The sequence below is a fragment of the Trachypithecus francoisi genome, unplaced genomic scaffold (genome assembly GCF_009764315.1).
Source record: "Trachypithecus francoisi isolate TF-2019V2 unplaced genomic scaffold, Tfra_2.0 Lachesis_group0, whole genome shotgun sequence".
Lineage (NCBI taxonomy): Eukaryota > Metazoa > Chordata > Mammalia > Primates > Cercopithecidae > Trachypithecus > Trachypithecus francoisi.
Genome location: NW_022681453.1, coordinates 109,476,425 through 109,482,424, shown reverse-complemented (window position 1 = coordinate 109,482,424; position 6,000 = coordinate 109,476,425).

The following is a 6,000-nucleotide window of genomic DNA, read 5'->3' as shown; positions in this document are numbered from 1 at the left end:
ATCTAGCCTAGCTGTCTACTCCATTTTCTGATCAGGATGAGCATCAAATTCAAACTATGCACTAATCGGAGCACTATGAGCTGTTGCCCAAACAATTCCATATGAAGTTACTCTCGCTATTATTCTATTATCAGTCCTGCTAATAAGCGTATCATTCAACCTTCACATACTTGTCACAACAAAAGAGCATCTCTGACTCCTCCTACCGTCATGACCCTTAGCCATAATATGATTTACTTCCACACTAGCGGAAACTAACCAAGCCCCCTTTGACCTCACAGAAGGTGAGTCAGAACTAGTCCCAGGCTATAACATTGAATATGCCACAGGTCCATTCACTTTATTCTTCATAGCTGAATACATAAATATTATTATGATGAACGCCCTAACAACTATAATTTTCCTAGGGACATTATATTCCATTTATTCTCCAGAACTATTCACAACATGCTTTACTACCAAAACACCCCTCCTGACCTCTCTATTCTTATGAATCCGAACAGCATACCCACGATTCTGTTATGACCAACTCATGCACTTACTATGAAAAAATTTTCTTCCACTTACACTAGCACTCCTCATATGATATATCTCAACACCCACTACAATCTCCAGCATTGTCCTGTCTAGCGGGATCGTTAACACAGATCTTGGAGGAGGGGGTGGGAATTTAGAGAGACAAGAGACACAAGAAATGGAGACAAGACAGTATCCTGATCAAGTCTCGTTTAATGGTGGCGGTGCAATGCCTTATATAGGCTGGCAGGGAAGAGGAAGGGCGGCAGAGCAGGCGGGGAGGAGAATAATGAGAGACGTCACCAGGCGCATGCTCGGTAGACTTAGTCTTTCCCAGGCACGGGAAGTTATCTACGCGCGTTCGGGAAAAGTGCGCGCGCGTGGGAAAAGTTTATGATGAAGAACCAGGAAGTGCGCCATCTTGTCTCTGCAATGCGGAGCTTAAGCAACAGAGGCCGCAGCAATTTCTGGGCCTCACGGCTCCAGACAGGTCCTCCTTTTTTATATTATTAGTGACTAGAAGATAGTCCCTCGGGAACTGTGCCTGTCTTAGGTTAGAGTGACACATCTCTTCACTGGTACCCATCACGGGATTAGGCAGTAGCTATGACAGCCCTCCTGTCTTAGGTTAGTGAGAGATGACACTCTCTTACCCATCATTGGCTGTCCAGTTCAGCGCACAGGGAAGGTGGTTTACGGCAAGCGTAAGTATGGACCACCGTGATCTTCTTGTTCAAGGCGATGATAATGGACCTGTATGGGTTTGGCTTGGATGGCCTCGATTTGTTGCTTAATGAATGTCATGAGCTTATTGAAGATTATAAGTCCCAAAGAGAGTAAGAGCAATAGGCAAAGCAGGGGGCCCAAGAACGGTATAATATAGGGGAGGAGTCCATGGAACCCAGTCCAAAATGGGTTATCAGTCATTTCTTTTCGTCGTTTTTCTAGGTCTTCTTGTAGACGCTTGATTTTATCTCTGACGATCCCGGACTTGTTGGTGTAGAAACAGCACTTTTCCTGTAGAGCTAAGCAGATACCTCCCTGTTCGGCAGTTAATAAATCTAGGCCTCTTCTATTTTGGAGCACTACTTCTGCCAGGAAATCTACTTGATCTTGTAGATCCTGTATAGTACTTGAGATGGCCTGCATATCTGAGATCAATTGGCGAGACAATTTGGTGTATTGAGTAACAGAGCCCCCTAGGCTTGAAGCCCCAGTTGCTACGGCAGTAGTGATGCCTAATCCTACAAGTAAGGGGATACATTGTATTGCCCTTTTGGCTCTTCCCAAAAAGTGATCTATAGCTGGGATAGGTGCAGGTTCATCTCCAGGGATAATGTCTATATCTGGCAGAAGAGTGGCTAAGACACAACATCCTGTCCAGTTTACAGGCAAATAGGTATACGCTCTATTATTGCCACATATAAAAACTGAACTGTTTGGGGCACACAGCGATTGGGAAATATTTGTTGTGATGGAACAATTATTGAATTCAACGATTCCTACATCGATGCCATAGGTGTTATTGAGGAAAGGGGAGTAGAAGCAAGGGGAGTTAGAAAATTCTAGGGGCTGCACTTGAAGGGGAGGAATTATGGTGCAGGAAGTATTGGATGTATAGTTTAAGTCATTGCTGGGTATGGCAAGAGGAATGGGATCTCCTAACGGTAAACATAGCCAGCAGTCATTGGCTAGACTAGAGTTGGAATTATTAAGCAGATTATGAGTAGCAGTGAGGAGGTCAAAAGTCTGGGCATCAATTTTTTCTTTCCCTTGGATTTTGGGCAGAGCCAAAGGGTGGTAGCGAATTTCTGGATATAGAGATTTTTGCAACTCTTCAAGTTTTTTGTATACCCTAATTTCTCGGACCTTGTCTTGTGGTCCTCCTCCATCAGAGATACGAAGAGGGGGGTGAATATTCCAGCAGAGAGGCTGTCCTACAATTCCAGTACAGCCAGATGATATAAGGTTATTGGTATTTCCTAAAACTGTAGGGACATTACTGGCCCCTATAGTGGGGTTTCTAGTTCTTGTTAAGATAGCAGTATAGTATGTCTTATTGTCAGAGGTACATTCTTGATAAGTGGTGTAGCAGGAGCTGTGCATAGTAGCCTTAAATGTGTTGCAAGGGCAAGTTGTAATGCCCCCTACATCAGAAATCCTAGGGGTTGACACACACCTCCATTTGAGGGAGTCACTAGGCAGGTATGCTGTGTGAGCAGAGCAGGACACAGTTGAGAGGTACTTATTTGGAGGGGAGGTCACATATCCCCCATAGCAATCACAGGGTTTACCGTGCCATTGTTGTATATGCATAAGGGCCTCACGTGGATCACCGAAGCCAGCATGAACCTGGAATACTTGGTCAGTCATCACTAAGGTCCAGAGGGGCCTGTAGTTGGAGTTCATCTCTGTAATAGAAGGAAAAGGTACTCTCAGGGAGAGAGTTACTCCCTGGATTGGTTATTGTTAGGTACCTGTCTTACCAGTCGCTCTGGTAGCCATCTGGCTGCATCATGAGTTTGGGAAAAAACACAAACTGAGCCTCTTCCCCAGATTAACACTGGGTCTGGACCATGCCATGTGTTGTCTAATGGGTCTTTCCACTTAACCATGGCAAATTGTTTTTTGGAATCAGAATGCCAAAATCGATCAGCTGCTGATTTGTTCAGATCATCTAAATTTAAAAAATTCAAAATAAAGAGTGTGTGATTAAGAATGTTTCTAGGGGTGCCCTTAGTAGGGTACCATTCTCCCTTTTTTATTTTTTCAATGGTGGTTTTTAAGGCTAGGTGAGCTCTTTCAACTATTCCTTGTCCTTGAGGGTTGTAGGGAATACCAGTAATGTGTTTTATTTGTAATTTAAGACAGAAGTCTTGGAAGGCTTTGGATGTATAGCCAGGGCCATTGTCTGTTTTTAGTTGTTTAGGCTTCCCAACTATGGAAAAACAGTGTAGTAAATGAGCTATGACATGCTTGGTAGCTTCGCCTGTTTGTAGGGTGGCCAGTATAAATCCACTAAATGTATCTATACATACATGGATGTATTTTAAGTTACCGAATTCTGAATAATGAGTGACATCCATTTGCCAGATCATGTTGGGAACTAGTCCTCTTGGGTTAATTCCTAAGTGAGGGACTGGTAGGTGTGTTACACAGATCTGAAATTGTTTGATTATTTGTCTTGCTTGTTCTCTAGTTATTTTAAACATTAGTCTTAGAGTTCGAGCATTAAGATGGTGTAAGGCATGAGTAGCCTGTGCTTGGGCTAGGTTTGTGTTTGTAGCTATGGCTATTGTTTTGGTTGCCATGTCAGCCATTTGGTTGCCCTGGGATAGGGGTCCTGGCAATCCAGAGTGAGCTCTAATATGTCCAAGAAAGAAGGGGGAGTTGATCTGTCATGTATTAATTGTTGGCATTGAAAAAATAACTTGGCTGTGTCTGACACATGTTTGATTTGTGCTACGGTCTCAAGTAAAGGTATTGAGTGAGCTAAGTATGCACTGTCAGTATAAATATTAAGAGCCTGATTAGGGAAGGCTGACAGCACCGCGATTAGGGCCTGTAATTTTACTAACTGAGCCGAGGTATGGCTGGTTTTGAATTTAACAGTGGTGTCAGCAAAGGTATATGCAGCAGTTCCTGTGGATGACCCATCAGTGAATACTAATAAGGAATTGTCTAAAGGTGTTTTACTGATGACATGAGGAAATACAAAAGCATGTAGCTTACAAAATTGAATAAGCTTGTTTGGCGGGTAATGGTTATCTAAGTTACCGGCATAAGAGGTGCAAGCAATTGGCCACGTTTCAGTGTTTTGCATTAGCCAATGGATTTGCGGCTTAGAATAAGGTGTATGATCATAGAGGTTCAATTCCAAAATATGTTTTGCTATTGTCTCTACCTAAGATGATTAAATCTGCTATGGCATCATAATAGGGGAGTAATACCTTTTGGGTGATGAAGGCAAGTGGACCCACATAATAAGGTTATTTTGCCAGAATAAACCAGTAGGTGTCAGTGTTGTGTTAATATTAAAAAGGTTAATGGCTGTGAATAGTCTATGTTAGTAACAAATTGCTCAGCAATGGCCGCCTCTACTTTATTAAGTGATAAAAGAGCTTCTTTTGATAACGACCTAAGGGACTTAGGGTTGGGGTCACCTCTCAGGGTGTCGAATAAAGGTTTTAAGTGTCCTGTGGTGAGTTTTAAGTATAGCCGGAGCCAATTTATATCTCCAAGGAGCTTTTGGAAATCATTGAGGGTTTGTAACTTATCTTCACGGATAACTGCCTTTTGATTAGTAATTTTAGGTCCATTTATTTGAAAACCTAAATATGTATAAGGGTCTTGTAGTTGTATTTTTTCTGGAGCTATTTGTAACCCCGCTGTGGTTAGTTCTTGCTTGAGTTGAGCAAAACACTGTAAAACTTGTTCTCCCATTTTTCCTGCTATGAGGTTATCATCCATGTAATGTATAATGTATATTTGTTGCCATGTCTCTCTAACTGAGTGTATGGCTGTAGCCACATATTTTTGACACAAGGTGGGACTGTTGGCCATACCTTGAGGTAACACTTTCCACTGGTGTCGCTTCATTGGTTCTTTAAAATTTATAGATGGTAAGCTAAAGGCGAATCGTTTTTGGTCAGTAGGATGAAGGGGAATTGTAAAAAAGCAATCTTTAAGGTCTATGATAATTTTAAAATATCCTTGAGGGATTGCTACCAGAGAGGGTAGTCCAGGCTGCAAGGCACCCATGAGGATCATAGTAGCGTTTACTGCCCTTAAATCTTGTAAGAGTCTCCACTTACCGGACCTTTTTCTGATAACAAATATGGGTGTATTCCAGGGAGAGTTACTCTCCGCAATATGCCCTGCCATTAGCTGTTGCTGCACTAACTGTTGGGCCGCAATTAGCTTTTCATTAACTAAAGGCCATTGATAAACCCAAACAGGCTCATCCGACTTCCATGTTATGGGTCAGCGCACTTTTGGGGTGCAGGCATGTCAATGGCCGAAGCTAAAAATTTCCAAACCCTTTGTGTTAGATTGTCCTAAGGCTGGAATAGGCTGTTGAATACCATTTCCCTTTTTCCCAGTCCTTTTCTGGGGCTATAACCTTGGGCTAGCATTTGTGCAGTAACTATATCGTTAGGGCTGCACATCATAAATTTCATCTGGGAGAATAGGTCTCGGCCTCAAAGATTAACAGGCAATTGAGGGATAACAAATGGTTTAATGAGACCTGAGTTATTTTCTTTATCTTTCCAGGTGAGGTATTTAGAGCTTTGTCTGGGATTACTGCTTTGCCCAATTCCTCTTAAGTTAGTTAAAGTCTCTGTGGTAGGCCAGTGAGAGGACCAGTCCTCTTGTTTGATGATGGTTACATCAGCCCCTGTATCTATTAACCCTGTAAACAACTTGCCATCTAGCCACAAGGTCAGGGAGGGCTTTTGATTAGTAATTGGCTGTACCCAATAT